We start from the raw sequence: 22,258 nt of genomic DNA on the forward strand, positions 1-22,258 counted from the left end.
TCTGGCACCAATGGTTCATGTCTATAATTCTAACTACTTAGAACACTGAGATCTGAGATTTGGTTTGAAGCCAAGACGCGCAGTAAAGTCTGTAAGATTCTTATTTGCATTGCTAAATTGTTGGAAGTTAACTAAGTTATAATTAAATTCTGTTTAAAATTACTGAGCAACTGTGCTTAATGTAATTTTGTGGGTTTGGGGTGGTTATTGTTTTGTTTTTTCCTCTATGCTGGTGATCAAGCCCAGGGCCTTGCCAAAAATGGGGAAGCACTCTACTACTGAACTACATCACAGCTACATTTCATGAATTTAGTGAATTTAAACCAAAATCTTGTCAAGTGCCGGTGGCTCATGCCTGTAATCCTAGCTACTCAGGAGGCTGAGATCTGAGGGTCACAGTTCAAAGCCAGTCCAGGCAGGAATGTCCATAAGACTCTTATCTCCAATTTACCACCAGAAAACTGGAAATGGTGCTGTGGCTTAAGTGGTAGAGCATTTACCTTGAGCTGAAGAGGTGAGGGACAGTGCCCAGGCCCAGAGTTCAAGCCCTACAACTGACAAAAAAAAACAAAAAAAAACAAAATATTTGCCCATGTGGTTCCTAAAATTCAGGCACCTCCTAGTCCAAGGTGTTGAACACACATTATGAGAAATGCAGTGGAAAAAAAAAAAAAAGCCCTCCAATATGGAGATTAATCCCTAGTAGATCACATCTCATTATGTAGAAAAAAAGAGCCTAAGGAGAGTGGATGACTAAGTAGCAGAAGGATGAGAGAAGAGGAAGAAGAATCTATAGTTTGGATCTTAAGTATTCCCCCAATGACCCATGCCTTAAAGGCTTGCTCCCCAGTCCATGATGGTAGTAGAGGTGTTGAAACTTTTAGTAGGTGGACCTAGTAGAAGGGAGTTAGGTCTCTGGGGTAGTCTTTGCAGAAAATATTAGGACCCCCCCAACCACTCCTCTTCATCTCTACTTCCCATCTTGGCTGTGAGCTGCACAGCTTCTTCTACAACATGCTCACTATGATGTGCCACATTACCACAAGCCCAGATGCAACAGGCCAATTGAAAGCCACAATAAATTTCGATTTTTAAGTTGATTATATTGTTAGTCAGCTGTCAGTTGCTGGGACAAAATACTAAAGATAAACAATTTATAAAGAGGAAAAGCTTAGTTTGTCTCATGGCTTCATTAGTTTTAGTTCATGGTCAGTTGAGGGTTGTTTTGAGGCCTGTTGCAAGGCAGACTAGCTTGGCTAGGAGTTCATAATAGAAAAGCTGCTCACCTCAAGAGACAGAGATAGACAGGAAAAAAATAGAGAACAAGAAGAATGTAATACCAAGTTCCCTTCAAGGGATTCCCCAATGACAATCTTAATATAATATTAAGAAGATCTTAATTTTAAGTAATTCAAACAATATATTTTTGTCTTTATATAGTGAATTCTATAATGCATTTAAGAGATATTTGGAGCTTTGGACATGAACTGTCGTGCCTATAATCCCAGCAGCACCCAAAGGCAGAGGCAAAGGGAGCACTAATTTAATCTAAAAGTATTATAAACAGTGTAAAATGGTAAATCTTCTCAGAACAACTTATGATTTAAAAAAAAATTTCACAGTTGGGGCTGGTGTCTCATGCCTGTAATCCTACCTTTTCAGGAGGCTGAGGTCTGAGGAACACAGTTTGAAGACAGCCTGGGCAGGAAGGCCTGTGAGATTCATCTCCATTAAACACCAGAAAACTGATAAAATACTAGACTTGAGTGAAAAACTTTGAGACAGCACCCAGACCCTGAGTTCAAGCCGCAAGACTGAAAAAAATTTCACAATTGAACAGGACAACTTCAAAAGAAAATTCTAATAGGTCAAAGATCAAACACAATAGATTCTTGGAAAGGAAAAAGAAATGTTTTATTAAATTCCAGTTTACTATAAAGAAACAAAACCTGGGCTAGACATGGAACTTGCTGGAAGAGTGGTTCCTTAAACTTGGCAAGATCCTTGGTTTATCTATATAATCAACAAAAAAGTGAAAGAATTCATAGAAAGTGGTAGACAGCAACAAATACAAATAAACCCAATGAAAGATACAAATGCTGAGCTGAGTGCAAATGGCTCCAAGTAACAATAATTATCCTGGAGGAAGAGATCTAAAGATCACAAGGTCAAAGACAACCAGAGAAAGAAGACCTCAAGGTATTTATCTAGAAATAAACCATGAAAAGTTGAAACAAAGTGTTGACAAAGTGAGAGATACACAGGGATGAGGAAAAGAGCAGAGTCAGAAAATACAGATACAGAGTTCAAGCTCAAACACCAGTAACAAAAAAGAAAAAAAGTAAAGGAAACAGAGAGAGGGAGGGGGAAGACAGGAACGGAAGGGAGGAAGACAGGACAGAGAAAGACCAGACAAAGAGAGGAAGGGACAGAGGGAAGGAAAGAGAGAAACGTGGACAAATAAAAACAGATAGCAAACACTATGACAAGCATTGACAGTGAGCAAAAACCAGTAACTTCTGTGAAAAAGGCAAATATAAAAAAAAAAAAATTCTTTGATGAGTTATTCAAAAGGTCTCCACCAGCGAAAAAAAAGAACAGTAGTAAGAGGAAAGGCAGGAAACGAAATGATATGAGGGGCAATTGGAAGGAGTGTGTAAGGATATACATTGAGAGCCAGAGAGAATTTAAAAAAACAAACAAACAAAATGTTGTGTATGACATTGTGGGAAGAAATGACTATGTCCCAGAAAAGTTTATGTGGGTGGCATTATGTCCAGGAGGGAGCCAGGCTGTGTGCTTAGCCCCTTGGAGGTTTGAGGTCCCAAAGGCTCAAGCAAGGCTCTGCTGGGTTTTTGCCTTGGAGGCTTGGGGACTCAGCCTGGCTAGGTAGAACAGGGCGTGGCTGCGTGTCTGTGTGTGTTTGCCAAAAGCTTCAGGCACGGAAAGGCCTCAGGCATTCCAGTAACTAGGGAGACACAGGGGAGCAGGAGAGTCAGTGTGGGACAGGGAAAGAGACAGGAAGGGGCCCACAGTGACCCCAGGAGAGGCAGGGAGAGGGAAGAGACAGAGAGAGCCCAACACACAAGAAGCCAGATAGAAACAAGTGGAGAGACAGGGACAGAGGAAGAGCTGCAGGGAAGGGTGAAGATGAAGGCGTGAGATGAGCAGGCACTGGGACACTGTGAGATGCCTTTGCAGTGCTGGGACTGGAGGCAAGAGTGTGGGTAGGCAGGAGGTGGATTCCTTGTTGGGTTGGTCCAGGGTAGGGCGGGGTCAGCAAGAGGTGGGGCTGACAGTCCTGTGCTCAGTGGCTAGAGAGGCCCAGGGGTCAGGGGCAGCAGAGCTGTGGTGAGGGGCAAGGTAGAGGTGGAGTGTTGGGATGGGGTTGGGGTGTCAGGCAGCTAAAAGTGAAGGTGCTGGCAGGCGGGGGTTGTGTGTCCAGCTGGCAGGAGTCAGGAGGCTCCAGGCAGGGGCTGGCTGTGTCCCTGAGGAGCTTGTGTGGGTTGCAGTGTGTCCAGGAGGGAGCCGGGCTGTGTGCCTTGGAGGTGTGAGGTCCCAAAGGCTCAAGCAAGGCTCTGCTGGGTTTTGCCTTGGAGGCTTGGGGACGCGGCCTGGCCAGGTAGAACAGGGCGTGGCTGCGTGTCTGTGTGTGTTTGCCAAAAGCTTCAGGCACTTCCTTCGAGCCGGAATCGAACCAGCGACCTAAGGATGGCCGCGGCTGGGTGTCCAGTCTACAGTCCTCCGCTCTACCAACTGAGCTATCGAAGGGTGTGCGCTGTTGTGGGCTGGGTGCTTGGTCTTTGTGGCTAGCAGGGAGGCCAGGTGTGTCCCTGGAAAGCAGCAGGTCTCTAGAGACTGACTGAGTCTGGTTGGGAACCTGCCCAGCCTCCCTTGGGCCCGCCCCCAAGGCCTCCTGGGAGCTGCCAGCTCTCCAGTCTGGGACCTGGGAAGCCCAGGGAGCCCTGCTAGTAGCACTGGCACTGCTGACAGAGGTGGCTGCTCATTGCTGGTGCTAGGGGTGCTGCTGCAGAGGGGTCAGGGGAGTCAAGGCAGGAGGAGGATCTGGAGGTTAGAGGAGCAGGAGGAGGTGCAGCAGCAGGAGGAGGAGGAGGAGGAGAAGGAAGGGGAGGATGAGGAGGAGCAGGAGGGGATGGAGGAGCAGGAGGAGCTGGAGGAGCAGCAGCACAAAGAGGAGAGGGAAAGGAAGAGGAAAGCAGGAGGAAAGGGGGAGGAAGGGCAATGCTCTGGGTGGGCTTGCTGGTCAGCCAGCGGGACCCTTAAGAAGAGGGGAGACATTGTCAATGAGTCCACCTTCAGGGCGCTCAGCTGTGCCCCTTGGCCAGAAAGCAGAACATGAGTGGGTGAGGAAGGAGGACTGCTGTTGAGGAGAGAAAAAAAGCCTGGCAGGGGAGGCAAGGGTCAGGTAGGAGAGACCAACCAAAGGGAAGGCAGGGTAAAGAAAGCTGGAGCAGGGCAGGGTGGGGACAGAGAAGGAGTGGAGAGGGAAGAGGAGGGGAGGGGAGGGGAGGGGATGAGACAGGAGAGGAGGCAAGGGAAGGCATCCAGAGATGTCATCTCATCCCACCAGCAGGGAGTCGTGTTGGCCATACAGTCAGAATGGGGCTTTCCTCCACAGACTTCTCTCTCCATCCATTGCAGGACCTTCCAGCCCAACATTGTACTGTATCGAGGGCACAAGGAGACATGCTGGAAAACCACCCACAGAGGTCCTGGGGTTGCTTGGGTCAATGGGCTGGGGGCACCCAGGATTTTGCCAGGCCTCTGGGGTTGGAGCCAGATGCATGAGGTGGGGTTGGAAGGGACACTCTCCCTCCCCCTCCCCCCTCCCCCCAAAGACACCCCTTTTCTTCCCTGCCATCCTCCACAATGGGACTCAGAATCCATTGCCAGAGGGAGCACTGCGTTCCCTGAGCCTGTGGCTGGTCATGTGGTCACGCCAGCAGTGTGTCAGGATGGTTTCAGTTCCCGCCTTGCGTCCCTGTACCCAGGGTGCCCGGACCCTCTGCTGACTGTCCCAGCCGCCCAGACTAAACAGAGGTGCCCAAGAGAGACCGGCTGTTGCCAGCTACTCTGAAAGGAACTGAACTCCCACTGCCTTGGTGGCCACTACCCCCAAAGCAAGGTGGCTGGGAAGGCACCTGGGTCAAGGTGACTTTATCACACGCAGCCCACTTTGCTCCCCAACCTTAGCTCCCCCTCACTCCTTCTCTCCCCATGCCCCAAGGCTACAAAGATCAGGACCCTGGCACCACACTCCATCTGGCAAGAAGCCAGGAAAGCGCTGGCTGCCCCATGAGGCTCTGCCTCCAAGGTTCCAAATGTGGTGACTCCTAGCCTAGAGGGTCAACATCCATGCAGGGTGACTTCAGCACACGTCATGTTAGCCACATCCAACCATCTCCAGGGCCAAGCTGAGTCTGGGCATGCTGTCACCCAAGGTTGGGGCCTCTTCCTGCACCTGGGATCCCTTCACCTTCGTGGCTTGACGGGGGGGAAAGTGGAAGGGGTAGATGGAGGACAAGGGGTTGGTGGTAGAACCTGGGCATGTGAAGGTCACAGCTGCTCCGGAAGTCATAGATGCTCCTAACATCTCTTGTGCCAACTCTCTTCTAAACACCACTGATGGGAGCGAGTGTTTGGAAGGAGAGGCACTGGAGGGAGTGTGTATGTATGGAGGGGGGTGGGAGCATCCCCTTCTCTGCCCTAGCTTGGGAGGTCTAGGTTCCTTAGCGCTACCCGTGGGTGTGTGCCCTGTCTGTGTCCAGCTTCCTGTGTCCATGAGGTGTGTGGAGACTGCTCCAGAGGACTCTTCTTCTGGGAGCACTGGACACAGATCCACCACACCGCACTCCATCCTCTCAGAGGGGACTGACACGTTTCCTCCTCGAAGCTGTCTGCCCTGGCCTCAGTCTCTTCCTGCTGGGGTCCACTTGGGACTGCTGGGAGGGAAAGGATCTAGGCTGCTCATAGGCAGCAGCAGGCCCATAAGTGGCCAAGAAAGGGCGCCATTGATGTGCCTTTGCAAGGACGCTGATGCCCCTCGAGCTATCCTGGCTGTGGCGGTCCCTTTGCCCCAGCAGTCCAGCGCCCACTGAGTGTCCTGAGTGCCCTGAGATCTTGTCAGGCCTCTGGGGGTTCACTCTCTGTGCCTTGTGTGAGTCACTTGCACAGGGATCATTGGGGAGGGTACAGGGCTGTGGGAAGGGTCCAGGCACTAATGCCCACCAGCCACCCAGTGCCAGATGTCCCTGCTCTCTCCACTGCAGAAGGCCAAGGCAACACCCCTGTAGGGGGATGCACAGCCAAGGTGGGGTCCAGGAGATGTGGGCAGCTGGGCCACATGCCTGTCAAATCCCAGCCCTCCTGGGCAACACTACCTGAAGAACCTCTGCTGCCTCCTGCCTCCTGTCCCCTGTGCCCTCCAGAGGTCTGCAGTTGGCACGGAAAGGCCTCAGGCATTCCAGTAACTAGGGAGACACAGGGGAGCAGGAGAGTCAGTGTGGGACAGGGAAAGAGACAGGAAGGGGCCCACAGTGACCCCAGGAGAGGCAGGGAGAGGGAAGAGACAGAGAGAGCCCAACACACAAGAAGCCAGATAGAAACAAGTGGAGAGACAGGGACAGAGGAAGAGCTGCAGGGAAGGGTGAAGATGAAGGCGTGAGATGAGCAGGCACTGGGACACTGTGAGATGCCTTTGCAGTGCTGGGACTGGAGGCAAGAGTGTGGGTAGGCAGGAGGTGGATTCCTTGTTGGGTTGGTCCAGGGTAGGGCGGGGTCAGCAAGAGGTGGGGCTGACAGTCCTGTGCTCAGTGGCTGGAGAGGCCCAGGGGTCAGGGGCAGCAGAGCTGTGGTGAGGGGCAAGGTAGAGGTGGAGTGTTGGGATGGGGTTGGGGTGTCAGGCAGCTAAAAGTGAAGGTGCTGGCAGTCGGGGGTTGTGTGTCCAGCTGGCAGGAGTCAGGAGGCTCCAGGCAGGGGAGGGCTGTGTCCCTGAGGAGCTTGTGTGGGTTGCAGTGTGTCCAGGAGGGAGCCGGGCTGTGTGCCTTGGAGGTGTGAGGTCCCAAAGGCTCAAGCAAGGCTCTGCTGGGTTTTGCCTTGGAGGCTTGGGGACGCGGCCTGGCCAGGTAGAACAGGGCGTGGCTGCGTGTCTGTGTGTGTTTGCCAAAAGCTTCAGGCACTTCCTTCGAGCCGGAATCGAACCAGCGACCTAAGGATGGCCGCGGCTGGGTGTCCAGTCTACAGTCCTCCGCTCTACCAACTGAGCTATCGAAGGGTGTGCGCTGTTTGTGGGCTGGGTGCTTGGTCTTTGTGGCTAGCAGGGAGGCCAGGTGTGTCCCTGGAAAGCAGCAGGTCTCTAGAGACTGACTGAGTCTGGTTGGGAACCTGCCCAGCCTCCCTTGGGCCCGCCCCCAAGGCCTCCTGGGAGCTGCCAGCTCTCCAGTCTGGGACCTGGGAAGCCCAGGGAGCCCTGCTAGTAGCACTGGCACTGCTGACAGAGGTGGCTGCTCATTGCTGGTGCTAGGGGTGCTGCTGCAGAGGGGTCAGGGGAGTCAAGGCAGGAGGAGGATCTGGAGGTTAGAGGAGCAGGAGGAGGTGCAGCAGCAGGAGGAGGAGGAGGAGGAGAAGGAAGGGGAGGATGAGGAGGAGCAGGAGGGGATGGAGGAGCAGGAGGAGCTGGAGGAGCAGCAGCACAAAGAGGAGAGGGAAAGGAAGAGGAAAGCAGGAGGAAAGGGGGAGGAAGGGCAATGCTCTGGGTGGGCTTGCTGGTCAGCCAGCGGGACCCTTAAGAAGAGGGGAGACATTGTCAATGAGTCCACCTTCAGGGCGCTCAGCTGTGCCCCTTGGCCAGAAAGCAGAACATGAGTGGGTGAGGAAGGAGGACTGCTGTTGAGGAGAGAAAAAAAGCCTGGCAGGGGAGGCAAGGGTCAGGTAGGAGAGACCAACCAAAGGGAAGGCAGGGTAAAGAAAGCTGGAGCAGGGCAGGGTGGGGACAGAGAAGGAGTGGAGAGGGAAGAGGAGGGGAGGGGAGGGGAGGGGATGAGACAGGAGAGGAGGCAAGGGAAGGCATCCAGAGATGTCATCTCATCCCACCAGCAGGGAGTCGTGTTGGCCATACAGTCAGAATGGGGCTTTCCTCCACAGACTTCTCTCTCCATCCATTCCAGGACCTTCCAGCCCAACATTGTACTGTATCGAGGGCACAAGGAGACATGCTGGAAAACCACCCACAGAGGTCCTGGGGTTGCTTGGGTCAATGGGCTGGGGGCACCCAGGATTTTGCCAGGCCTCTGGGGTTGGAGCCAGATGCATGAGGTGGGGTTGGAAGGGACACTCTCCCTCCCCCTCCCCCCCTCCCCCCAAAGACACCCCTTTTCTTCCCTGCCATCCTCCACAATGGGACTCAGAATCCATTGCCAGAGGGAGCACTGCGTTCCCTGAGCCTGTGGCTGGTCATGTGGTCACGCCAGCAGTGTGTCAGGATGGTTTCAGTTCCCGCCTTGCGTCCCTGTACCCAGGGTGCCCGGACCCTCTGCTGACTGTCCCAGCCGCCCAGACTAAACAGAGGTGCCCAAGAGAGACCGGCTGTTGCCAGCTACTCTGAAAGGAACTGAACTCCCACTGCCTTGGTGGCCACTACCCCCAAAGCAAGGTGGCTGGGAAGGCACCTGGGTCAAGGTGACTTTATCACACGCAGCCCACTTTGCTCCCCAACCTTAGCTCCCCCTCACTCCTTCTCTCCCCATGCCCCAAGGCTACAAAGATCAGGACCCTGGCACCACACTCCATCTGGCAAGAAGCCAGGAAAGCGCTGGCTGCCCCATGAGGCTCTGCCTCCAAGGTTCCAAATGTGGTGACTCCTAGCCTAGAGGGTCAACATCCATGCAGGGTGACTTCAGCACACGTCATGTTAGCCACATCCAACCATCTCCAGGGCCAAGCTGAGTCTGGGCATGCTGTCACCCAAGGTTGGGGCCTCTTCCTGCACCTGGGATCCCTTCACCTTCGTGGCTTGATGGGGGGAAAGGGGAAGGGGTAGATGGAGGACAAGGGGTTGGTGGTAGAACCTGGGCATGTGAAGGTCACAGCTGCTCCGGAAGTCATAGATGCTCCTAACATCTCTTGTGCCAACTCTCTTCTAAACACCACTGATGGGAGCGAGTGTTTGGAAGGAGAGGCACTGGAGGGAGTGTGTATGTATGGAGGGGGGTGGGAGCATCCCCTTCTCTGCCCTAGCTTGGGAGGTCTAGGTTCCTTAGCGCTACCCGTGGGTGTGTGTCCTGTCTGTGTCCAGCTTCCTGTGTCCATGAGGTGTGTGGAGACTGCTCCAGAGGACCCTTCTTCTGGGAGCACTGGACACAGATCCACCACACCGCACTCCATCCTCTCAGAGGGGACTGACACGTTTCCTCCTCGAAGCTGTCTGCCCTGGCCTCAGTCTCTTCCTGCTGGGGTCCACTTGGGACTGACTGGGAGGGAAAGGATCTAGGCTGTTCATAGGCAGCAGCAGGCCCATAAGTGGCCAAGAAAGGGCGCCATTGATGTGCCTTTGCAAGGACGCTGATGCCCCTCGAGCTATCCTGGCTGTGGCGGTCCCTTTGCCCCAGCAGTCCAGCGCCCACTGAGTGTCCTGAGTGCCCTGAGATCTTGTCAGGCCTCTGGGGGTTCACTCTCTGTGCCTCGTGTGAGTCACTTGCACAGGGATCATTGGGGAGGGTACAGGGCTGTGGGAAGGGTCCAGGCACTAATGCCCACCAGCCACCCAGTGCCAGATGTCCCTGCTCTCTCCACTGCAGAAGGCCAAGGCAACACCCCTGTAGGGGGATGCACAGCCAAGGTGGGGTCCAGGAGATGTGGGCCGCTGGGCCACATGCCTGTCAAATCCCAGCCCTCCTGGGCAACACTACCTGAAGAACCTCTGCTGCCTCCTGCCTCCTGTCCCCTGTGCCCTCCAGAGGTCTGCAGTTGGCACGGAAAGGCCTCAGGCATTCCAGTAACTAGGGAGACACAGGGGAGCAGGAGAGTCAGTGTGGGACAGGGAAAGAGACAGGAAGGGGCCCACAGTGACCCCAGGAGAGGCAGGGAGAGGGAAGAGACAGAGAGAGCCCAACACACAAGAAGCCAGATAGAAACAAGTGGAGAGACAGGGACAGAGGAAGAGCTGCAGGGAAGGGTGAAGATGAAGGCGTGAGATGAGCAGGCACTGGGACACTGTGAGAGGCCTTTGCAGTGCTGGGACTGGAGGCAAGAGTGTGGGTAGGCAGGAGGTGGATTCCTTGTTGGGTTGGTCCAGGGTAGGGCGGGGTCAGCAAGAGGTGGGGCTGACAGTCCTGTGCTCAGTGGCTAGAGAGGCCCAGGGGTCAGGGGCAGCAGAGCTGTGGTGAGGGGCAAGGTAGAGGTGGAGTGTTGGGATGGGGTTGGGGTGTCAGGCAGCTAAAAGTGAAGGTGCTGGCAGGCGGGGGTTGTGTGTCCAGCTGGCAGGAGTCAGGAGGCTCCAGGCAGGGGCTGGCTGTGTCCCTGAGGAGCTTGTGTGGGTTGCAGTGTGTCCAGGAGGGAGCCGGGCTGTGTGCCTTGGAGGTGTGAGGTCCCAAAGGCTCAAGCAAGGCTCTGCTGGGTTTTGCCTTGGAGGCTTGGGGACGCGGCCTGGCCAGGTAGAACAGGGCGTGGCTGCGTGTCTGTGTGTGTTTGCCAAAAGCTTCAGGCACTTCCTTCGAGCCGGAATCGAACCAGCGACCTAAGGATGGCCGCGGCTGGGTGTCCAGTCTACAGTCCTCCGCTCTACCAACTGAGCTATCGAAGGGTGTGCGCTGTTGTGGGCTGGGTGCTTGGTCTTTGTGGCTAGCAGGGAGGCCAGGTGTGTCCCTGGAAAGCAGCAGGTCTCTAGAGACTGACTGAGTCTGGTTGGGAACCTGCCCAGCCTCCCTTGGGCCCGCCCCCAAGGCCTCCTGGGAGCTGCCAGCTCTCCAGTCTGGGACCTGGGAAGCCCAGGGAGCCCTGCTAGTAGCACTGGCACTGCTGACAGAGGTGGCTGCTCATTGCTGGTGCTAGGGGTGCTGCTGCAGAGGGGTCAGGGGAGTCAAGGCAGGAGGAGGATCTGGAGGTTAGAGGAGCAGGAGGAGGTGCAGCAGCAGGAGGAGGAGGAGGAGGAGAAGGAAGGGGAGGATGAGGAGGAGCAGGAGGGGATGGAGGAGCAGGAGGAGCTGGAGGAGCAGCAGCACAAAGAGGAGAGGGAAAGGAAGAGGAAAGCAGGAGGAAAGGGGGAGGAAGGGCAATGCTCTGGGTGGGCTTGCTGGTCAGCCAGCGGGACCCTTAAGAAGAGGGGAGACATTGTCAATGAGTCCACCTTCAGGGCGCTCAGCTGTGCCCCTTGGCCAGAAAGCAGAACATGAGTGGGTGAGGAAGGAGGACTGCTGTTGAGGAGAGAAAAAAAGCCTGGCAGGGGAGGCAAGGGTCAGGTAGGAGAGACCAACCAAAGGGAAGGCAGGGTAAAGAAAGCTGGAGCAGGGCAGGGTGGGGACAGAGAAGGAGTGGAGAGGGAAGAGGAGGGGAGGGGAGGGGAGGGGATGAGACAGGAGAGGAGGCAAGGGAAGGCATCCAGAGATGTCATCTCATCCCACCAGCAGGGAGTCGTGTTGGCCATACAGTCAGAATGGGGCTTTCCTCCACAGACTTCTCTCTCCATCCATTCCAGGACCTTCCAGCCCAACATTGTACTGTATTGAGGGCACAAGGAGACATGCTGGAAAACCACCCACAGAGGTCCTGGGGTTGCTTGGGTCAATGGGCTGGGGGCACCCAGGATTTTGCCAGGCCTCTGGGGTTGGAGCCAGATGCATGAGGTGGGGTTGGAAGGGACACTCTCCCTCCCCCTCCCCCCTCTCCCCAAAGACACCCCTTTTCTTCCCTGCCATCCTCCACAATGGGACTCAGAATCCATTGCCAGAGGGAGCACTGCGTTCCCTGAGCCTGTGGCTGGTCATGTGGTCACGCCAGCAGTGTGTCAGGATGGTTTCAGTTCCCGCCTTGCGTCCCTGTACCCAGGGTGCCCGGACCCTCTGCTGACTGTCCCAGCCGCCCAGACTAAACAGAGGTGCCCAAGAGAGACCGGCTGTTGCCAGCTACTCTGAAAGGAACTGAACTCCCACTGCCTTGGTGGCCACTACCCCCAAAGCAAGGTGGCTGGGAAGGCACCTGGGTCAAGGTGACTTTATCACACGCAGCCCACTTTGCTCCCCAACCTTAGCTCCCCCTCACTCCTTCTCTCCCCATGCCCCAAGGCTACAAAGATCAGGACCCTGGCACCACACTCCATCTGGCAAGAAGCCAGGAAAGCGCTGGCTGCCCCATGAGGCTCTGCCTCCAAGGTTCCAAATGTGGTGACTCCTAGCCTAGAGGGTCAACATCCATGCAGGGTGACTTCAGCACACGTCATGTTAGCCACATCCAACCATCTCCAGGGCCAAGCTGAGTCTGGGCATGCTGTCACCCAAGGTTGGGGCCTCTTCCTGCACCTGGGATCCCTTCACCTTCGTGGCTTGATGGGGGGAAAGGGGAAGGGGTAGATGGAGGACAAGGGGTTGGTGGTAGAACCTGGGCATGTGAAGGTCACAGCTGCTCCGGAAGTCATAGATGCTCCTAACATCTCTTGTGCCAACTCTCTTCTAAACACCACTGATGGGAGCGAGTGTTTGGAAGGAGAGGCACTGGAGGGAGTGTGTATGTATGGAGGGGGGTGGGAGCATCCCCTTCTCTGCCCTAGCTTGGGAGGTCTAGGTTCCTAAGCGCTACCCGTGGGTGTGTGTCCTGTCTGTGTCCAGCTTCCTGTGTCCATGAGGTGTGTGGAGACTGCTCCAGAGGACCCTTCTTCTGGGAGCACTGGACACAGATCCACCACACCGCACTCCATCCTCTCAGAGGGGACTGACACGTTTCCTCCTCGAAGCTGTCTGCCCTGGCCTCAGTCTCTTCCTGCTGGGGTCCACTTGGGACTGACTGGGAGGGAAAGGATCTAGGCTGCTCATAGGCAGCAGCAGGCCCATAAGTGGCCAAGAAAGGGCGCCATTGATGTGCCTTTGCAAGGACGCTGATGCCCCTCGAGCTATCCTGGCTGTGGCGGTCCCTTTGCCCCAGCAGTCCAGCGCCCACTGAGTGTCCTGAGTGCCCTGAGATCTTGTCAGGCCTCTGGGGGTTCACTCTCTGTGCCTCGTGTGAGTCACTTGCACAGGGATCATTGGGGAGGGTACAGGGCTGTGGGAAGGGTCCAGGCACTAATGCCCACCAGCCACCCAGTGCCAGATGTCCCTGCTCTCTCCACTGCAGAAGGCCAAGGCAACACCCCTGTAGGGGGATGCACAGCCAAGGTGGGGTCCAGGAGATGTGGGCCGCTGGGCCACATGCCTGTCAAATCCCAGCCCTCCTGGGCAACACTACCTGAAGAACCTCTGCTGCCTCCTGCCTCCTGTCCCCTGTGCCCTCCAGAGGTCTGCAGTTGGCACGGAAAGGCCTCAGGCATTCCAGTAACTAGGGAGACACAGGGGAGCAGGAGAGTAAAAGTGTGGGACAGGGAAAGAGACAGGAAGGGGCCCACAGTGACCCCAGGAGAGGCAGGGAGAGGGAAGAGACAGAGAGAGCCCAACACACAAGAAGCCAGATAGAAACAAGTGGAGAGACAGGGACAGAGGAAGAGCTGCAGGGAAGGGTGAAGATGAAGGCGTGAGATGAGCAGGCAGTGGGAGACTGTGAGATGCCTTTGCAGTGCTGGGACTGGAGGCAAGAGTGTGGGTAGGCAGGAGGTGGATTCCTTGTTGGGTTGGTCCAGGGTAGGGCGGGGTCAGCAAGAGGTGGGGCTGACAGTCCTGTGCTCAGTGGCTAGAGAGGCCCAGGGGTCAGGGGCAGCAGAGCTGTGGTGAGGGGCAAGGTAGAGGTGGAGTGTTGGGATGGGGTTGGGGTGTCAGGCAGCTAAAAGTGAAGGTGCTGGCAGGCGGGGGTTGTGTGTCCAGCTGGCAGGAGTCAGGAGGCTCCAGGCAGGGGCTGGCTGTGTCCCTGAGGAGCTTGTGTGGGTTGCAGTGTGTCCAGGAGGGAGCCGGGCTGTGTGCCTTGGAGGTGTGAGGTCCCAAAGGCTCAAGCAAGGCTCTGCTGGGTTTTGCCTTGGAGGCTTGGGGACGCGGCCTGGCCAGGTAGAACAGGGCGTGGCTGCGTGTCTGTGTGTGTTTGCCAAAAGCTTCAGGCACTTCCTTCGAGCCGGAATCGAACCAGCGACCTAAGGATGGCCGCGGCTGGGTGTCCAGTCTACAGTCCTCCGCTCTACCAACTGAGCTATCGAAGGGTGTGCGCTGTTGTGGGCTGGGTGCTTGGTCTTTGTGGCTAGCAGGGAGGCCAGGTGTGTCCCTGGAAAGCAGCAGGTCTCTAGAGACTGACTGAGTCTGGTTGGGAACCTGCCCAGCCTCCCTTGGGCCCGCCCCCAAGGCCTCCTGGGAGCTGCCAGCTCTCCAGTCTGGGACCTGGGAAGCCCAGGGAGCCCTGCTAGTAGCACTGGCACTGCTGACAGAGGTGGCTGCTCATTGCTGGTGCTAGGGGTGCTGCTGCAGAGGGGTCAGGGGAGTCAAGGCAGGAGGAGGATCTGGAGGTTAGAGGAGCAGGAGGAGGTGCAGCAGCAGGAGGAGGAGGAGGAGGAGAAGGAAGGGGAGGATGAGGAGGAGCAGGAGGGGATGGAGGAGCAGGAGGAGCTGGAGGAGCAGCAGCACAAAGAGGAGAGGGAAAGGAAGAGGAAAGCAGGAGGAAAGGGGGAGGAAGGGCAATGCTCTGGGTGGGCTTGCTGGTCAGCCAGCGGGACCCTTAAGAAGAGGGGAGACATTGTCAATGAGTCCACCTTCAGGGCGCTCAGCTGTGCCCCTTGGCCAGAAAGCAGAACATGAGTGGGTGAGGAAGGAGGACTGCTGTTGAGGAGAGAAAAAAAGCCTGGCAGGGGAGGCAAGGGTCAGGTAGGAGAGACCAACCAAAGGGAAGGCAGGGTAAAGAAAGCTGGAGCAGGGCAGGGTGGGGACAGAGAAGGAGTGGAGAGGGAAGAGGAGGGGAGGGGAGGGGAGGGGATGAGACAGGAGAGGAGGCAAGGGAAGGCATCCAGAGATGTCATCTCATCCCACCAGCAGGGAGTCGTGTTGGCCATACAGTCAGAATGGGGCTTTCCTCCACAGACTTCTCTCTCCATCCATTCCAGGACCTTCCAGCCCAACATTGTACTGTATTGAGGGCACAAGGAGACATGCTGGAAAACCACCCACAGAGGTCCTGGGGTTGCTTGGGTCAATGGGCTGGGGGCACCCAGGATTTTGCCAGGCCTCTGGGGTTGGAGCCAGATGCATGAGGTGGGGTTGGAAGGGACACTCTCCCTCCCCCTCCCCCCTCTCCCCAAAGACACCCCTTTTCTTCCCTGCCATCCTCCACAATGGGACTCAGAATCCATTGCCAGAGGGAGCACTGCGTTCCCTGAGCCTGTGGCTGGTCATGTGGTCACGCCAGCAGTGTGTCAGGATGGTTTCAGTTCCCGCCTTGCGTCCCTGTACCCAGGGTGCCCGGACCCTCTGCTGACTGTCCCAGCCGCCCAGACTAAACAGAGGTGCCCAAGAGAGACCGGCTGTTGCCAGCTACTCTGAAAGGAACTGAACTCCCACTGCCTTGGTGGCCACTACCCCCAAAGCAAGGTGGCTGGGAAGGCACCTGGGTCAAGGTGACTTTATCACACGCAGCCCACTTTGCTCCCCAACCTTAACTCCCCCTCACTCCTTCTCTCCCCATGCCCCAAGGCTACAAAGATCAGGACCCTGGCACCACACTCCATCTGGCAAGAAGCCAGGAAAGCGCTGGCTGCCCCATGAGGCTCTGCCTCCAAGGTTCCAAATGTGGTGACTCCTAGCCTAGAGGGTCAACATCCATGCAGGGTGACTTCAGCACACGTCATGTTAGCCACATCAAACCATCTCCAGGGCCAAGCTGAGGCTGGGCATGCTGTCACCCAAGGTTGGGGCCTCTTCCTGCACCTGGGATCCCTTCACCTTCGTGGCTTGATGGGGGGAAAGGGGAAGGGGTAGATGGAGGACAAGGGGTTGGTGGTAGAACCTGGGCATGTGAAGGTCACAGCTGCTCCGGAAGTCATAGATGCTCCTAACATCTCTTGTGCCAACTCTCTTCTAAACACCACTGATGGGAGCGAGTGTTTGGAAGGAGAGGCACTGGAGGGAGTGTGTATGTATGGAGGGGGGTGGGAGCATCCCCTTCTCTGCCCTAGCTTGGGAGGTCTAGGTTCCTTAGCGCTACCCGTGGGTGTGTGTCCTGTCTGTGTCCAGCTTCCTGTGTCCATGAGGTGTGTGGAGACTGCTCCAGAGGACCCTTCTTCTGGGAGCACTGGACACAGATCCACCACACCGCACTCCATCCCCTCAGAGGGGACTGACACGTTTCCTCCTCGAAGCTGTCTGCCCTGGCCTCAGTCTCTTCCTGCTGGGGTCCACTTGGGACTGACTGGGAGGGAAAGGATCTAGGCTGTTCATAGGCAGCAGCAGGCCCATAAGTGGCCAAGAAAGGGCGCCATTGATGTGCCTTTGCAAGGACGCTGATGCCCCTCGAGCTATCCTGGCTGTGGCGGTCCCTTTGCCCCAGCAGTCCAGCGCCCACTGAGTGTCCTGAGTGCCCTGAGATCTTGTCAGGCCTCTGGGGGTTCACTCTCTGTGCCTCGTGTGAGTCACTTGCACAGGGATCATTGGGGAGGGTACAGGGCTGTGGGAAGGGTCCAGGCACTAATGCCCACCAGCCACCCAGTGCCAGATGTCCCTGCTCTCTCCACTGCAGAAGGCCAAGGCAACACCCCTGTAGGGGGATGCACAGCCAAGGTGGGGTCCAGGAGATGTGGGCAGCTGGGCCACATGCCTGTCAAATCCCAGCCCTCCTGGGCAACACTACCTGAAGAACCTCTGCTGCCTCCTGCCTCCTGTCCCCTGTGCCCTCCAGAGGTCTGCAGTTGGCACGGAAAGGCCTCAGGCATTCCAGTAACTAGGGAGACACAGGGGAGCAGGAGAGTCAGTGTGGGACAGGGAAAGAGACAGGAAGGGGCCCACAGTGACCCCAGGAGAGGCAGGGAGAGGGAAGAGACAGAGAGAGCCCAACACACAAGAAGCCAGATAGAAACAAGTGGAGAGACAGGGACAGAGGAAGAGCTGCAGGGAAGGGTGAAGATGAAGGCGTGAGATGAGCAGGCACTGGGACACTGTGAGAGGCCTTTGCAGTGCTGGGACTGGAGGCAAGAGTGTGGGTAGGCAGGAGGTGGATTCCTTGTTGGGTTGGTCCAGGGTAGGGCGGGGTCAGCAAGAGGTGGGGCTGACAGTCCTGTGCTCAGTGGCTAGAGAGGCCCAGGGGTCAGGGGCAGCAGAGCTGTGGTGAGGGGCAAGGTAGAGGTGGAGTGTTGGGATGGGGTTGGGGTGTCAGGCAGCTAAAAGTGAAGGTGCTGGCAGGCGGGGGTTGTGTGTCCAGCTGGCAGGAGTCAGGAGGCTCCAGGCAGGGGCTGGCTGTGTCCCTGAGGAGCTTGTGTGGGTTGCAGTGTGTCCAGGAGGGAGCCGGGCTGTGTGCCTTGGAGGTGTGAGGTCCCAAAAGCTCAAGCAAGGCTCTGCTGGGTTTTGCCTTGGAGGCTTGGGGACGCGGCCTGGCCAGGTAGAACAGGGCGTGGCTGCGTGTCTGTGTGTGTTTGCCAAAAGCTTCAGGCACTTCCTTCGAGCCGGAATCGAACCAGCGACCTAAGGATGGCCGCGGCTGGGTGTCCAGTCTACAGTCCTCCGCTCTACCAACTGAGCTATCAAAGGGTGTGCGCTGTTGTGGGCTGGGTGCTTGGTCTTTGTGGCTAGCAGGGAGGCCAGGTGTGTCCCTGGAAAGCAGCAGGTCTCTAGAGACTGACTGAGTCTGGTTGGGAACCTGCCCAGCCTCCCTTGGGCCCGCCCCCAAGGCCTCCTGGGAGCTGCCAGCTCTCCAGTCTGGGACCTGGGAAGCCCAGGGAGCCCTGCTAGTAGCACTGGCACTGCTGACAGAGGTGGCTGCTCATTGCTGGTGCTAGGGGTGCTGCTGCAGAGGGGTCAGGGGAGTCAAGGCAGGAGGAGGATCTGGAGGTTAGAGGAGCAGGAGGAGGTGCAGCAGCAGGAGGAGGAGGAGGAGGAGAAGGAAGGGGAGGATGAGGAGGAGCAGGAGGGGATGGAGGAGCAGGAGGAGCTGGAGGAGCAGCAGCACAAAGAGGAGAGGGAAAGGAAGAGGAAAGCAGGAGGAAAGGGGGAGGAAGGGCAATGCTCTGGGTGGGCTTGCTGGTCAGCCAGCGGGACCCTTAAGAAGAGGGGAGACATTGTCAATGAGTCCACCTTCAGGGCGCTCAGCTGTGCCCCTTGGCCAGAAAGCAGAACATGAGTGGGTGAGGAAGGAGGACTGCTGTTGAGGAGAGAAAAAAAGCCTGGCAGGGGAGGCAAGGGTCAGGTAGGAGAGACCAACCAAAGGGAAGGCAGGGTAAAGAAAGCTGGAGCAGGGCAGGGTGGGGACAGAGAAGGAGTGGAGAGGGAAGAGGAGGGGAGGGGAGGGGAGGGGATGAGACAGGAGAGGAGGCAAGGGAAGGCATCCAGAGATGTCATCTCATCCCACCAGCAGGGAGTCGTGTTGGCCATACAGTCAGAATGGGGCTTTCCTCCACAGACTTCTCTCTCCATCCATTCCAGGACCTTCCAGCCCAACATTGTACTGTATGGAGGGCACAAGGAGACATGCTGGAAAACCACCCACAGAGGTCCTGGGGTTGCTTGGGTCAATGGGCTGGGGGCACCCAGGATTTTGCCAGGCCTCTGGGGTTGGAGCCAGATGCATGAGGTGGGGTTGGAAGGGACACTCTCCCTCCCCCTTCCCCCTCTCCCCAAAGACACCCCTTTTCTTCCCTGCCATCCTCCACAATGGGACTCAGAATCCATTGCCAGAGGGAGCACTGCGTTCCCTGAGCCTGTGGCTGGTCATGTGGTCACGCCAGCAGTGTGTCAGGATGGTTTCAGTTCCCGCCTTGCGTCCCTGTACCCAGGGTGCCCGGACCCTCTGCTGACTGTCCCAGCCGCCCAGACTAAACAGAGGTGCCCAAGAGAGACCGGCTGTTGCCAGCTACTCTGAAAGGAACTGAACTCCCACTGCCTTGGTGGCCACTACCCCCAAAGCAAGGTGGCTGGGAAGGCACCTGGGTCAAGGTGACTTTATCACACGCAGCCCACTTTGCTCCCCAACCTTAACTCCCCCTCACTCCTTCTCTCCCCATGCCCCAAGGCTACAAAGATCAGGACCCTGGCACCACACTCCATCTGGCAAGAAGCCAGGAAAGCGCTGGCTGCCCCATGAGGCTCTGCCTCCAAGGTTCCAAATGTGGTGACTCCTAGCCTAGAGGGTCAACATCCATGCAGGGTGACTTCAGCACACGTCATGTTAGCCACATCCAACCATCTCCAGGGCCAAGCTGAGTCTGGGCATGCTGTCACCCAAGGTTGGGGCCTCTTCCTGCACCTGGGATCCCTTCACCTTCGTGGCTTGATGGGGGGAAAGGGGAAGGGGTAGATGGAGGACAAGGGGTTGGTGGTAGAACCTGGGCATGTGAAGGTCACAGCTGCTCCGGAAGTCATAGATGCTCCTAACATCTCTTGTGCCAACTCTCTTCTAAACACCACTGATGGGAGCGAGTGTTTGGAAGGAGAGGCACTGGAGGGAGTGTGTATGTATGGAGGGGGGTGGGAGCATCCCCTTCTCTGCCCTAGCTTGGGAGGTCTAGGTTCCTTAGCGCTACCCGTGGGTGTGTGTCCTGTCTGTGTCCAGCTTCCTGTGTCCATGAGGTGTGTGGAGACTGCTCCAGAGGACCCTTCTTCTGGGAGCACTGGACACAGATCCACCACACCGCACTCCATCCCCTCAGAGGGGACTGACACGTTTCCTCCTCGAAGCTGTCTGCCCTGGCCTCAGTCTCTTCCTGCTGGGGTCCACTTGGGACTGACTGGGAGGGAAAGGATCTAGGCTGTTCATAGGCAGCAGCAGGCCCATAAGTGGCCAAGAAAGGGCGCCATTGATGTGCCTTTGCAAGGACGCTGATGCCCCTCGAGCTATCCTGGCTGTGGCGGTCCCTTTGCCCCAGCAGTCCAGCGCCCACTGAGTGTCCTGAGTGCCCTGAGATCTTGTCAGGCCTCTGGGGGTTCACTCTCTGTGCCTCGTGTGAGTCACTTGCACAGGGATCATTGGGGAGGGTACAGGGCTGTGGGAAGGGTCCAGGCACTAATGCCCACCAGCCACCCAGTGCCAGATGTCCCTGCTCTCTCCACTGCAGAAGGCCAAGGCAACACCCCTGTAGGGGGATGCACAGCCAAGGTGGGGTCCAGGAGATGTGGGCAGCTGGGCCACATGCCTGTCAAATCCCAGCCCTCCTGGGCAACACTACCTGAAGAACCTCTGCTGCCTCCTGCCTCCTGTCCCCTGTGCCCTCCAGAGGTCTGCAGTTGGCACGGAAAGGCCTCAGGCATTCCAGTAACTAGGGAGACACAGGGGAGCAGGAGAGTCAGTGTGGGACAGGGAAAGAGACAGGAAGGGGCCCACAGTGACCCCAGGAGAGGCAGGGAGAGGGAAGAGACAGAGAGAGCCCAACACACAAGAAGCCAGATAGAAACAAGTGGAGAGACAGGGACAGAGGAAGAGCTGCAGGGAAGGGTGAAGATGAAGGCGTGAGATGAGCAGGCACTGGGACACTGTGAGAGGCCTTTGCAGTGCTGGGACTGGAGGCAAGAGTGTGGGTAGGCAGGAGGTGGATTCCTTGTTGGGTTGGTCCAGGGTAGGGCGGGGTCAGCAAGAGGTGGGGCTGACAGTCCTGTGCTCAGTGGCTAGAGAGGCCCAGGGGTCAGGGGCAGCAGAGCTGTGGTGAGGGGCAAGGTAGAGGTGGAGTGTTGGGATGGGGTTGGGGTGTCAGGCAGCTAAAAGTGAAGGTGCTGGCAGGCGGGGGTTGTGTGTCCAGCTGGCAGGAGTCAGGAGGCTCCAGGCAGGGGCTGGCTGTGTCCCTGAGGAGCTTGTGTGGGTTGCAGTGTGTCCAGGAGGGAGCCGGGCTGTGTGCCTTGGAGGTGTGAGGTCCCAAAAGCTCAAGCAAGGCTCTGCTGGGTTTTGCCTTGGAGGCTTGGGGACGCGGCCTGGCCAGGTAGAACAGGGCGTGGCTGCGTGTCTGTGTGTGTTTGCCAAAAGCTTCAGGCACTTCCTTCGAGCCGGAATCGAACCAGCGACCTAAGGATGGCCGCGGCTGGGTGTCCAGTCTACAGTCCTCCGCTCTACCAACTGAGCTATCAAAGGGTGTGCGCTGTTGTGGGCTGGGTGCTTGGTCTTTGTGGCTAGCAGGGAGGCCAGGTGTGTCCCTGGAAAGCAGCAGGTCTCTAGAGACTGACTGAGTCTGGTTGGGAACCTGCCCAGCCTCCCTTGGGCCCGCCCCCAAGGCCTCCTGGGAGCTGCCAGCTCTCCAGTCTGGGACCTGGGAAGCCCAGGGAGCCCTGCTAGTAGCACTGGCACTGCTGACAGAGGTGGCTGCTCATTGCTGGTGCTAGGGGTGCTGCTGCAGAGGGGTCAGGGGAGTCAAAGGAAGGGGAGGAGAAGCTGTAAGAGGAGGATTAGATAGGGGAGGAGGAAGTTTAAGGGGCATGGGAAGGAGCCGGGAAAAAATAAGGAGAATAAGAAGAAAGAGAAAGCGAAGGAGAAGGATAAGTAGAGGAGGAGGAAGAGGAAAAGGTGGAGTAGGAGCAGGAGGAGGAGAAGTAATGAACAGTATTGAAAGAGAATCAAAGGATTGATCTTCGGCTTGCTGGTCAGCCAGGGGGACTTGTAAGAGCAGGGTAGACCTCACTGATTCATTCTCCTGTGCTCTTGGCTAGAAAGTGGAACATGAGTGGGTGAGCAGGGAGGACTGCTTCTGAGGAGATGAAAAAGCTGGGGATGGGAGGCTAGGTTTAGGTAGGGGAGAGAAAGCAAGGAGAAGGTACCTCAAAGAAAGCAGGAAAAGGGAAGGGATAGGGGAGGAGAGGGGAGTGAAGGGGAGGGGAGGGAACAGGAGAGAAGGCAAGGGAAGGTATCCATAGATGCCATCTCATTCCACCAGCAGGGAGTAGTGTTGGCCATACAGTGAGAAGAGAGCCATCCTCTATAGACTTCTCTCTCCATGCGTTGAATT

At 56.8% G+C, this 22,258-nt stretch overlaps 6 non-coding genes across 6 annotated transcripts; all 6 read right to left on the minus strand.

Moving 5' to 3' along the window:
- Positions 1 to 3,677: 3,677 nt before the first annotated feature.
- On the minus strand, positions 3,678 to 3,771 carry Trnay-gua. Its single transcript has 2 exons — positions 3,735 to 3,771; positions 3,678 to 3,713 (listed from the first exon to the last, which is right to left on the minus strand). It is a non-coding gene; the product is annotated as a tRNA-Tyr (tRNA).
- Positions 3,772 to 7,200: 3,429 nt separating this feature from the next.
- Trnay-gua lies at positions 7,201 to 7,294 on the minus strand. Its single transcript has 2 exons — positions 7,258 to 7,294; positions 7,201 to 7,236 (listed from the first exon to the last, which is right to left on the minus strand). It is a non-coding gene; the product is annotated as a tRNA-Tyr (tRNA).
- Positions 7,295 to 10,725: 3,431 nt separating this feature from the next.
- Trnay-gua lies at positions 10,726 to 10,819 on the minus strand. The gene is made up of 2 exons: positions 10,783 to 10,819; positions 10,726 to 10,761 (listed from the first exon to the last, which is right to left on the minus strand). It is a non-coding gene; the product is annotated as a tRNA-Tyr (tRNA).
- A 3,431-nt stretch (positions 10,820 to 14,250) lies between these two features.
- Trnay-gua lies at positions 14,251 to 14,344 on the minus strand. Its single transcript has 2 exons — positions 14,308 to 14,344; positions 14,251 to 14,286 (listed from the first exon to the last, which is right to left on the minus strand). It is a non-coding gene; the product is annotated as a tRNA-Tyr (tRNA).
- A 3,429-nt stretch (positions 14,345 to 17,773) lies between these two features.
- Trnay-gua lies at positions 17,774 to 17,867 on the minus strand. The gene is made up of 2 exons: positions 17,831 to 17,867; positions 17,774 to 17,809 (listed from the first exon to the last, which is right to left on the minus strand). It is a non-coding gene; the product is annotated as a tRNA-Tyr (tRNA).
- Positions 17,868 to 21,296: 3,429 nt separating this feature from the next.
- Positions 21,297 to 21,390, minus strand: Trnay-gua. The gene is made up of 2 exons: positions 21,354 to 21,390; positions 21,297 to 21,332 (listed from the first exon to the last, which is right to left on the minus strand). It is a non-coding gene; the product is annotated as a tRNA-Tyr (tRNA).
- Positions 21,391 to 22,258: the final 868 nt, after the last annotated feature.

Source organism: Dipodomys spectabilis, unplaced genomic scaffold, assembly GCF_019054845.1.
Source record: "Dipodomys spectabilis isolate Male_0828 unplaced genomic scaffold, ASM1905484v1 ptg000286l, whole genome shotgun sequence".
Classification (NCBI taxonomy): domain Eukaryota; kingdom Metazoa; phylum Chordata; class Mammalia; order Rodentia; family Heteromyidae; genus Dipodomys; species Dipodomys spectabilis.